The sequence below is a fragment of the Pongo pygmaeus genome, chromosome 8, assembly GCF_028885625.2.
Source record: "Pongo pygmaeus isolate AG05252 chromosome 8, NHGRI_mPonPyg2-v2.0_pri, whole genome shotgun sequence".
In the NCBI taxonomy this organism is placed as follows: Eukaryota; Metazoa; Chordata; class Mammalia; order Primates; family Hominidae; genus Pongo; species Pongo pygmaeus.
In genome coordinates this window covers 21,076,811-21,089,383 of record NC_072381.2, presented here as the reverse complement: position 1 = coordinate 21,089,383, position 12,573 = coordinate 21,076,811, and the positions used below count along the sequence as shown (strand labels likewise).

The window sequence follows — 12,573 nt, the reverse complement described above, 5'->3', positions numbered from 1 at the left end:
TTCAGTCTAGGCAAATAAAATCTTTCCTGGAATATCTGCCATAGTGGAGCAACGAATGAGTCTACCCCTTCAACGCAAGATTGGTTATGCCTAGAATAGAGCTCAGTACAGAGCACGTACTCAGTAAATGCATGTGGAATAAATGAATGAGGCAGTAATATGTAAAATACTGACTAATTTTGTACATTCTTTTTCTTGAAACTCCTCTTTGCAAGGATATTTTTAGTTTCTCAAGTTGCTTTCAGTTTTATGATTCTTTTCTTTTTGGTGCTGCTTGATAAACACAATCTTTTATTCTCTGCTCCTTAAGTGTTCAGTGACTTCTATAGTTTTATCAAAGGATTGTAGCAACATTTCCTCAGTAAAGCAGGATAATTTATTTTCTAATTACATTACAAATGCCAGGACTTCCCCTATTTAATATATCATAGGGAATTCTTTCTGGTGTCTAATCCAAGAACCTAAAAAAAAAAAAAAATTAGGGCTTGTCTTAGTCTGCTCAGGCACCATAACAAGATATCACAGGATGGGCAGCGTAAAGCGACAGAAATTTTTCTCACATTTCTGGAGGCTGGGAAGTGCCAGATCAAGGTATGGTAGGGCTGGTGAGGGCTCTGTTCCTGGCTTGCAGACAGTTGCCTTCTCGCAGTGTCCTCATGTGGCTTTTCGTTGGTGTGTGCATGCGGAGAGAGAGAGGAAGAGCAAGAGAGATCTCTGTGTCTCCTCCTCTTAGAAGGACACAGACCCAATCGGATCAGGGCTTCCTTGTGACTTCAGTTAAACTTAATTACCTCCTTAAATTCACCCTCTCCAAATACAGTCACATTGGTGGTTAGGGCTTCAACGTATGAATTTTGGGGTGGCACACAGCTCAGTCCATACCAGGGCTGAATGGGGAATGATCTGCATATATAACAGGGAAATTTTGAGGTATTTAAGTGACATACACTTTGTGAACGTGCTTTGAAATATCCAAAGTGTCACATAATTATAATATAAGCTGCTATCATGAGCTAATTTCTTGTTTTTTCTTTTCTTTTCTTTTTTCTTTCTTTCTTTTTTTTTTTTTTTTTTGAGACAGGGTCTCACTCTGTCACCCAGGCTGGAGTGCAGTGGCGCAATCTCGGCTTAGTGCAACCTCCACCTCCCGGGTTCAAGTAATTCTCGTGCCTCAGTGTCCTGAGTAGCTGGGATTACAGGCATATACCAGCATGCCCAGCTAATTTTTGTATTTTTAGTAGAAATGGGGTTTTGCCATGTTGACCAGGCTGGCCTCAAATTCCTGTCCTCAAGTGATCCGCCCACCTCGTCTTCCCAAAGTGTTGGGATTACAGGCGTGAGCCACTGTACCCTGACAGATGAGCTAGTTTCTTTAGTGAAGTTAGATAACACTACCCTCTACCTGTTGCCTTTCCAGGAAAACGTCTACATTCAGTTTTAAACTTTTCCCTATTTTCAAGCTGAATATTCTTAACTAAAAAAAGAAAAAAAATTCCTCCTATATCCTATTTCCAGTTCTTTTTTTTTTTTTTTTTTTCCAGACAGAGTCTCATGCTGTTACCCAGGCTGGAGTGCAGTGGTACAGTTTCGGCTCAAGGCAACCTCCGCCTCCTGGGTTCAAGTGATTCTCCTGCCTCAGCCTCCCTAGTAGCTGGGACTACAGGTGCCTGGCACCACACCCGGCTAATTTTTGTATTTTTAGTAGAGACGGGGTTTTACCGTGTTGGCCAGGCTGGTCTCAAACTCCTGACTTCAGATGATCCACCTCCCTCGGTTTCCTGAAGTCCTGGGATTATAGGTGTGAGCCACCGCGCCCTGCCCCAGTTCTTAACTGAACCTTTCAAACTTTTTATTTCCAGGTTTGAGCCATTAGTCATTGATAGAAACACAGATACTTTAGGGTAGTAGTGAAGTTTTTAAGTTTTCCAGATTTTGGTTGAATTATGTAGTTCAGAATGTAGACTTCACATGTCCCGTGCTAGCAGTTTAGCCTGGGCAGATGTGAATAAAAAGGAGGACAGAGAGGTGAGAATAGAAAAAAAATTTCCAGGACGCAGGGAAAGTCTAACACAGACTAGCTTCATGTCTCGATTTCCAGTGCATGATGCAGATTTAGAACTTTGAAAGTATCTAAATTTTCTTCCAGATTTTATTATACCTTTTGGGACATAGCCACAGTGAGCAGAATATCCTGAATGTTAAAGAAAAACCAGAACTCTTATGTATATATTTTTGAAGTCCCAGATGTGACTATCATTAATAATTAGGCCATATAATTACAATGTCAATGAAGTTTTAGAGGCAGGTTTAAAACCTGTTGTTTTCTTAGTTCTTAAGAGTAATAGTTGAGTGTTATTTTAGCTTATTGGAGGGTCATAAGTCAAGGGAGACATTGTGTAGAGATTTAATTCAAAATCCATTGGTAATCTAAGCCAAGTTTATACAATTAGAAAAAATTTTATGATTTGGAAGTTAGAAACAAGACTGTCTTTTTTTTTTAAAGTATGCAACTATGCTCTCTAATTTGCTTTGCATTTTCCTAGAAGGATTATGTCATAAAAATTGCATTTCTTTCTTTTTTTTTTTTTGCTCATATTTTCTTCTATAGCTTTCTTTTCATTCATGGTTGTCAGGTGGCCTGCTTTGTAGCCTTTTTCTCTCTTGTACAGAATCATATGCAATGCTGCTTGCACAAAGATATCTAAATTTCTGTCTGAAGGACCTATTGCTTTTGTGAAATGCCTCCAGACTCTATTTGGTTCCAAGGACAAGAAGTAGGAAGTCATGTTTTTTGCTTCTTTATATTTTTGATTGATTTTTCCTTTTGTGGCTATATCAATTGTAACAAAGTCAGCTTCTTCTTTTTTTTTTTTTTTTTTTTTTTTTTCGAATAGAGATAAGGTTTGCCTATATTGCCCAGGTTGGTCTTGAACTCCTGGGCTCAAGCCATCCTCCCACCTCAGCTTTCTAAAGTGCTGGGATTACAGGTATGAGCCACCATACCAGGCCACAAAGGAATATTTAACTCATTTGAATTAAGCTTTGTATCATTGCGTCCTTAGAATTATAAAGGTGTTAGAATTTGCCTGTGTTTAGCAAACCAGGAAAAAGAGTATGGATTTAGAAAAAAGAATACAGGCAAAAAACCTTAAAAACCATTCTATTATTCTCAACACTGTCATTTTTGATAGAATCGATTTCCCATAAACAAAGTGATTGAAATATTTATTTTTGTTGTGTAATTGTGGTGAGGCCTTTGATGATAAGTGGCATTTCTTGATCATGTTTAAATCCTCCAGAATCTGGGGCTTTGACTGTAAAGTATAAGACAGAAGTAGAAATTACCTTCACAGTTACCTGACACATATACACCTTCATTCATGAAACACTGGCTCTGGACATGACATTGCATCAGGCCGTGTGGATTTCAGAAAAAGTGAAAAACCACTTTTCTGGATGTGTTTCATGTTCATCCTACGATGCATGAGGGCCTCGGTTGGATGTAAAAGTGTTTATGAGGGAGAAGAGGCAGAAGGAAGGAAGAGATGAATATAAGGTTAGGAACACCCGGCGTCTCCTTGTTAGAGTGCAGGGAGAGATCCCATTCCTGAAATACAGGTTGAAGCAGGATTGTTGAAGGAGTAGTTATCGTATTTTCAAATGTGCATACTTTGGGCATCTATAAATCCATAATAAACATTTCTAGGAGATACCACTTTTGAGAACTTAATTATTGACTTAACAAACATGTTTTGAAGTGTTTACTATGTGCCAGGCACATTGCTAGGAGGTGGGATTAATGAGGAATAAAGCACAGATGACCCCTGATGCCCTGCGGCTTGTAGTTAGCCTGACAGGCAAGCAGACGATGTTAGAGCAACAAGCTCTGTATATGAGATAATACATCTAATGTTCTAAATGGGAGAAATGCCAGATAGAGGGAAACGCTGTGTTAACATCAGAGGGTAACAAACTCAGGTTTAGGAGGGAAAGGAATTGAACACGAGTCATACTATTTTATTAGTTGTTAAAAACTTTACTGAATCATTGATTTCAAGAGTGATTTATAATCTTTGTTTAATAATAGAAGCTATATATCTTATTTTTAAGTTTGTCCGCTTCTGTATGTCTGTTTTCTTTATTCCCTATTTGCCTATCAGTATTCCAGAAAATACCACAAAAAATTAAGTCAAACCATCTAAATCGCTTAACAGGCATTTAAATAAAGAAATAAAGATGTCCTCAACAGAAAAAAACAAAACACAAAAGGAAATCAAACCACAGTATTCTATATAAAACATCACAAATGTTCAATATAGAAGAGTGTTGTTCAGCTTATTAATTTCAAGATGGTTAAAAAAATCTTAAAAATTTGTATACATTAAAAATTCATAAATGTTTTTACTATTTTGATTTTCAATGCTTAAGAAGATTAAAGAGTTCGAAAGTGAAACTCTAGCTGTTGTTCCTTCATCTCTTTTCCTGCCTCCAACCTGTGAGTGATACTTTTGAATTTTTTTTTATTTTTTACTTTAAGTTCTGGGATACATGTGCAGAATGTGCAAGTTTGTTACATAGGTATACATGTGCCATGGTGGTTTGCTGTACCTATCAACCTGTCATCTAGGTTTTAAACCCCGCATGCATTAGATATTTGTCCTAATGCTCTCCCTCTGCTTTCCCCCCATCCCGCAATAGGCCCCAGTGTGTGATGTTCCCCTCCCTGTGTCCACGTGTTCTCGTTGTTCGACTCCCACTTATGAATGAGGACAGGCAGTGTTTGGTTTTCTGTTCCTGGGTTAGTTTGCTGAGAATGGAAGTTCTGGCCGGGGCAATCAGGCAAGACAAAGAAATAAAGGGTATTCAAATAGGAAGAGAGGAAGTCAATACTTTTGAATTTTAAATTTTTCATGACAGGGCCCAAAATATTCAGGAAATATTTTGCCTTTTAAAAACGTACATGCATCTGAAATAGCTGTCTTTGCACATGTGACATATGTGTTTGCCACGTATGCGTAGAGTGCACATATGTGTTTGAGGACAGAGCTAGTGAAAGGAAAAGAGAAACATTGGTTTTAGTGCTGTTTGGTTTCCACCTTTGGCGTTCTTGGCCCAGTCTGTGTTAACGACAAACCACTGGGACATCCCCTCAGTGCTGTGGGGTCTTTTCCTGCCAAATATTGTTCTCTTGCAAGATTAAATAGCTGAATCAGTGTGGCCCAAATCTTGATCCTGCTGAGAATATTAAGAATCCTGCAGGTTGTAATACAGATTAGCTGGTGAGAGCTCTGTTGGAGAAATAAAGTGAGTTTCTCTAAATGGATTTCAAAACTGCTGTGAACCTTTTTGTGTCCTCCAGCGTGAGTGTGTGTCTGCTGGCAGTTAACCATTTATTCCCCTCATTTTCTCCAAAACTTGTTCTCGTCCACCCCTGTGCCTTTATTGTAAACACTTCCATAACTATTTCACATTCAGGTTTTGCCAGATAAGGCATTTGATACATTAAATAACTGAGTACTGTGAAGGGTAAGCCATTATTTACTTGATTTACTTAAGGGAGAAAATAGTATTTTTTGGTATTTATAAAAGGAAAGGACTAGTGTCATGGGTATAATGAAATAAACCACACCACTGGGTTATTTGGAGTAAACTGACTAGCATATTGGATTCTGATCCTAGGCTTTACGTTATTGGTTGAAAGGCATGAAATATTTAGCAAGAGGCCGGACAGATGGTTAAAATTATTTACATTGCTTCTAACCTCTATCCCATTATTATTTCTGCTTTCAGGGTTAGATTAAAACCATTAAAGACTCTAAATTCTATAAAAAAGATGATACTTCTCCCTAAATGAAAGAAATTTAAAAATCAATAGGAACAACACTCAACCTCTAAAGCTTGTCCAACCCATGGCCCTTGGGCCACATGCGACCCAGGACAGCTTTGAATGTGGCCCAGCACAAATCTGTCAACTTTCTTAAAACATTATGAGATTTATACATGGACCTTTTGTTAGTGTTAACGTATTTTATGTGTGGCCCAGGGAATCCTAAAGATTGGACACCCCTGCTCTAAAGCATAAGACATACTGATAACCTGAAAATAATTCAGTGTTTGTTAGATTGTCTGATTGCAGACTTCTGTGTAAGTTTGTTGAATTCTTTTCTATTTTGGGTGCCCCTTACCTCACTTATGCATGAAGCATGTGCTCAGTCTGCTATGAAGCCATCCTTCCATCTGCTTCCTACACTATTACCCGTTTGTCTCCTGACACCGTGTGTGTGTGTGTGTGTGTGTGATTTCTCAGTAAAAATGTCAATGGCTGTGATTTATAAATAGCAAACAAAGCCTGGCACAATGATAATAAACAACTATGAAGCTCATCAGTGCTGTTTTACTTTTGCAGATTACTCCATCGATTATTACTGTGACTGTTACAATTATATCTTCAGAAGTTAAATATTTTGTTAAATTATTTTGTACTTGTCATACATACACCAAAAACTGGGAGGTAGTGGGGTGGGGAGGGGAATGTTGTCCTAAGAGAAGGCACAAGAAGAGGCGAGCAGGTGAGTTTGACACTTTCTAGCTTGCCCTCATACAATAGCCTATGTTTTGCTGTTCTAGCCAGTGAGGATATGAGGATGTCAGACAAAGTAATGTCTCATCTTAAGTCTGTGCTGCCTGAATACTTTGAAAGTTATCCTACAACTCCCCTAAGGCTGTCTGTGAAACACTCGGGGCTAGCACCGAGGCATTCTGACCTCTAGTCCAGGTTGCCTTTCATTTTCGACATGTGACTCTTTGAAACTCACATCCACAGGCATTGCTGAAATTCCCAGTCATTCAGAAACAGACTTTCAAGGTGTATTCAAAAAAGGACTCATAAGTATTAAACTGTAAATCCTTCAAATATCATCAGCATCATCCTCTTCTCAGGATGCACCCTGTACTCCTGGTTATTTTTTAGGGGACCTTTGTATGTATCCCTACCAAATGCTTTGGAGTTATTTTTTAGGGGACCTTTGTATGTATCACTACCAAATGCTTTGGAGTCAGTCAGTTTCTGGGAGTCTTGGGGTGGTGAGCTTCCTGGCACTTGTACGGGTTCCGCAGAAGTAGCTATTAACGATTCAAAAAAAACCCATCAGTTTAGGAGGCAAAAAAATAAATGTTATCCTTTGTTAAATGCTGCCAGGATTTCCACATCTAGGATCCCTGATTCCAGCCTCCTGATATTAACACTCTACCCCACTTTTAGATTGTGAACTATATTACACATACAAAACAGTTGATAGAAACATATGTCCAGTTTAAAGAATAATAAAACGCCACTGGGTGCGGTGTTTGAGACCAGCCTGGCCAACAGCGTGGTGAAACCTCGTCTCTACCAAACATACAAATGTTAGCCAGGTGTGGTGGCGTGCGCCTGTAGTCCCAGCTGCTTGGGAAGCTGAGGTGGGAGAATTGCTTGAACTCAGGAAGCAGAGGTTGCAGTGAGCTGAGATCACACTACTGCACTTCAGCCTGGGTGACAGAGTGAGATCCTGTCTCAAAACAAACAAACAAAAAACAAAAATAATAAAATGGGTAGCCACGTAGCTACTCCTGGCTCAAGAAGTGGAATATTTGAAAAACCTCTGAAGGCCTTTGTGTGTTCCTTGACTCAACTTCATCCTGCTAACTACCAGCAGCACGAGGGCCACAGTTTCTTCAAAACATAGATTTTCATAGTGAGCTCCTGAAAAGATGAAAAGATTATTTGAAAATCCAATTTCCATGTGCAGAAACAACATATAGACTTTGGAGGAAACATGATTGGCTCCTTGATCATACAGCCTATAAGGGCTGCCTCTCACCTTCCTTGTCCTCATTTAGCTGTTCAGGACTCAAGCAGGGGCCTGTCAATCATCTGTGCATCCCTGTTCATACGTAGGTGACACTCACATACCCGAATAGAGGGAAGAGATGAGAATGAACATTCGTGAAGGGCTCTTGTGTGTTGGGCCATCTTTCATGTTTGTTATTTCACTTATTTTTAGCAACAATCCCTGGAAATACTTGTAATTATTCTCGTTTCACTGATGAGGAAACTGGCATTTAGAGAGGATAAATGAATTATTTAATTGCATACAATGAGTAAAGAACAGAGCTGGGATTGGAGTCCAAGTTTGTTGGTTTGTTTTTCTTTTTTCTGACTTCAAAGTCCAGTACTTGACTCCTCTACACCAGGATTTTGGGAGCATTGATTATATGTTATATCTGGAGCCCTTGTGTCATAGAGCAAATGTCCAAAGATTTTGGTTTCTTTTTGTCGGTACGGAAGCTAGTGTGTTCTTAAACGGCATTTTGGGGTCTGCATAGTGAGTATTAGGACCAGATTTTGAAGTTCCAAATTTCTTAACACTGGGAACCAGACTGGCTTCTCATCCCCAAGGAGAATCTCTCATTCAGATGTTCCTTTATGTGCTGGGATATAAGAAGGCTTTTCATTTTCCCAGACAATTTACATGTGGTTTATTCATGTGATGCATGATGTTATTAAGGGTTGATGCTTCTTCTCCTTCAGAATATGCTTACTTTACTTGTTCCTCCATTCTCTGAAGGTACCTTTTCTGAGCTTGGCACTATCTTAGGAGCTGAGGATACAAGATCTAAGCACAGCCGTCAACGCAGAACACAGAACATAGCCTGGTAAGTGTGTTAAGAGTGGGAATTTGTGGAGTACAGAGTAAGGCACCTAACCCTAGCTGGGGTTTGGTGACGGTCCCAGATGGCTTACAGAAGAAAGTGTCCTGAGATGAGTTTTTAAGAATGAATGAGGACAGACACAAGTGAGGACTTGGCAGTGGTGAATGGTGGGTGGCAAAAAACTTCACATGTAGGGAAACTGCACATACAGGAATGAAGAATGAGACTGCGTGGTGTTTAATGAGCTGCAAATACTAATTTTATCCTGAAAGTTTTGAAGAGTAACTAAAAAGTATTTTTTAGTAAGGAAATGATCCTACATTTTAGGGTTATTGTTTGTTTAAATATTGAGAGTGCTTGATCTAGTCCTGTGGTCAACTTGGCCCTTATGTGGATTGGATTTCACTCTAACTGTCATATGGGATCTTATGGCCTCTTATGTCTGACTGTTGAGCCGGGTATGATTATGGCACTAGGATTTGTAGGTGTCTGCTTTTGGAGAATAAAAGGGAAACAATTATGATTTCTTGTATCTCTGTATGTTGAAGCAATGCCAATGAAAAAAGTAGGCACTTTTTTTGCATTGATTTAGAATTGAATGACAAATGTTGAGCAAAGGTGTCTGTGGTTTGTAAATTGGGCAATGGTGTGCTCATGCTCCAACTGTGATACAAGCCTGGGATAGCTAGTCTCAGACATGCTCTCAGGTTGGCAGGTGTGAGAGAGTGCAAACCCATATAAATATGTATGCCTTTAGCCTTGCATGCTGCATTAGTTCTCATGAAAATATGGAGAAATGCTACATTAGTTCTCATGCAAACACAGAAAATCTCAGTTAACCTAAAATGTCTGCAATGTGGGGTGTTCTGGTAAACCAATTATTATATTTAATTTTATTTATTTATATAATTTATTTTATTTTATTATGAGACAGACTCTTGGTCTTGTCGCCCAGGCTGGAGTGCAGTCACGCGATCTTGGCTCACTGCACCCTCCGCCTCCCAGGTTCAAGTGATTCTGCTGCCTCAGCCTTCCAAGTAGCTGGGATTACAGGCACCTGTCACCACGCCTGGCTAATTTTTGTACTTAGAGTAGAGACGGGGTTTCACCAGGTTGGCAAGGCTGGTCTTGAACTCCAGACCTCAGGTGATCTGCCTGCCTCGGCCTCCCAAAGTGCTGGGATTACAGGCATTGAGCCACTGTGCCCGGCCTATATTTAACTATATTTAAATACAAGTTAAGCCTTAACTTTTGTTGTTTTTATTGACTGTGTGTCTGAAAGTTAGATGGTGAACCATAAGGCAGCTAACTTTAACTCCAAAACTTAACCGCCTCTTGTTCATTAAACCGACCAGAGACTAGACCGTAGACATTGATTGACTAGCACAGGTCATTTTGGTGGATATAGATGATCCAAGAGATGGCCCTGGGTCCCTGTTGTCCTCAGGACACTGTCTGGAATTACCATTTTTTGGCAGCTTATGAGGATGCTTGCTTGAGGTCATTTAACTTTGACTCTTAAAGTCAGAATACAGAGAAGTAAGATCCTAGTAACTGAAGAGTTTTGAACGACTTAGTTTTACGTGTGTAAGGAATCGACGACTTGATCCTAGTTGAAAGCAAACGAAGTTAGCTTTGCATTGTAGCAGGACATGTGGGTAAGAAACAAGAAATAACTTCCTATGCTATATGGATTATGTGATAAATTCGTAAGGCTCTTTCAACTTTTTTTTTCTTGTTACACTTTAAGTTTTAGGGTACATGTGCACAACATGCAGGTTAGTTGCATATGTATACGTGTGCCATGTTGGTGTGCTGCACCCATTAACTCATCAATTAACATTAGGTATATGTCCTAATGCTGTCCCTCCCCCCTCTCCCCATCCCACAACAGGCCCCGGTGTGTGATGTTCCCCTTCCTGTGTCCATGTGTTCTCATTGTTCAATTCCCACCTATGAGTGAGAACATGCGGTGTTTGGTTTTTTGTCCTTGTGATAGTTTCCTGAGAATGATGGGTTTCCAGCTTCATCCATGTCCCTGCAAAGGATATGAACTCATCTTTTTTTATGGCTGCATAGTATTCCATGGTGTATATGTGCCACATTTTCTTAATCCAGTCTATCATTGTTGGACATTTGGCTTGGTTACAAGTCTTTGCTATTGTGAATAGTGCCGCAGTAAACATATGTGTGCATGTGTCTTTATAGCAGCATGATTTATACTCCTTTGGATATATACCCAGTAATGGGATGGCTGGGTCAAATGGTATTTCTAGATCTAGATCCCTGAGGAATCACCACACTGACTTCTACAATGGTTGAACTAGTTTACAGTCCCACCAACAGTGTAAAAGTGTTCCTATTTCTGCACAACCTCTCCAGCACCTGTTGTTTCCTGACTTTTTACTGATTGCCATTCTAACTGGTGTGAGATGATATCTCATTGTGGTTTTGATTTGCATTTCTCTGATGGCCAGTGATGATGAGCATTTTTTCATGTCTTTTGGCTGCATAAATGTCTTCTTTTGAGAAGTGTCTGTTCATATCCTTCGCCCACTTTTTGATGGGGTTGTTTGTTTTTTTCTTGTAAATTTGTTGGAGTTCATTGTAGATTCTGGATATTAGCCGTTTGTCAGATGAGTAGATTGCAAAAATTTTCTCCCATTCTGTAGGTTGCCTGTTCACTCTGATGGTAGTTTCTTTTGCTGTGCAGAAGCTCCTTAGTTTAATTAGATCCCATTTGACAATTTGGGCTTTTGTTGCCATTGCTTTTGGTGTTTTAGACATGAAGTCCTTGCCCATGCCTATGTCCTGAATGGTATCGTCTAGATTTTCTTCTAGGGTTTTTATGGTTTTAGGTCTAACATTTAAGTCTTTAGTCCATCTTGAATTAATTTTTGTATAAGGTGTAAGGAAGGGATCCAGTTTCAGCTTTCTACATATGGCTAGCCAGTTTTCCCAGCACCATTTATTAAATAGCAAATTGTTTCCCCATTTCTTGTTTTTGTCAAGTTTGTCAAAGATCAGATGGTTGTAGATATGCGGCATTATTTCTGAGGGCTCTGTTCTGTTCCATTGGTCTATGTCTCTGTTTTGGTACCAGTACCATGCTGTTTTGGTAACTGTAGCCTTGCAGTATAGTTTGAAGTCAGGTAGCATGATGCCTCCAGCTTTGTTCTTTTGGCTTAGGATTGACTTGGCGATGCGGGCTCTTTTTTGGTTCCATATGAACTTTAAAGTAGTTTTTTCCAATTCTGTGAAGAAAGTCGTTGGTAGCTTGATGGCGATGGCATTGGATCTATAAATTACCTTGGGCAGTATGGCCATTTTCACAATATTGATTCTTCCTACCCATGAGCATGGAATGTTCTTCCATTTGTTTGTATCCTCTTTTATTTCATTGAGCAGTGATCTGTAGTTCTCCTTGAAGAGGTCCTTCACATCCCTTGTAAGTTGGATTCCTAGGTGTTTTATTTTCTCTGAAGCAATTGTGAATGGGAGTTCACTCATGATTTGGCTCTCTGTTTGTCTGTTATTGGTGTATAAGAATGCTTGTGATTTTTGCACATTGATTTTGTATCCTGAGACTTTGCTGAAGTTGCCTATTAGCTTAAGGAGATTTTGAGCTGAGACAATGGGGTTTTCTAGATATACAATCATGTCATCTGCAAACAGGGACAATTTGACTTCCTCTTTTCCTAATTGAATACCCATTATTTCCTTCTCCTGCCTAATTGCCCTGGCCAGAACTTCCAACAGTATGTTGAATAGGAGTGGTGAGAGAGGGCATCCCTGTCTTGTGCCCGTTTTCAAAGGGAATGCTTCCAGTTTTTGCCCATTCAGTATGATATTGGCTGTGGGTTTGTCATAGATAGCTCTTAT

The 12,573-nt window shown here is 39.5% G+C and overlaps 1 protein-coding gene across 7 annotated transcripts in view; it reads left to right on the top strand.

Moving 5' to 3' along the window:
* NEBL (nebulette) overlaps positions 1–12,573 on the top strand; it is a 399,766-nt gene that overhangs the window by 220,744 nt on the left and 166,449 nt on the right. For 4 of the 7 annotated variants that reach the window (XM_063669620.1, XM_063669623.1, XM_063669619.1 and 1 more), the window contains one exon: positions 8,607–8,694. The exons of 2 other annotated variants lie outside the window; for them this stretch is intronic. The gene's annotated coding sequence lies outside the window, so the exon portion shown is untranslated. Of the gene's footprint in view, positions 1–4,428; positions 4,496–8,606; positions 8,695–12,573 lie in introns of all 7 variants that reach the window. One more of the 7 variants, XM_063669622.1, reaches the window with a different exon arrangement.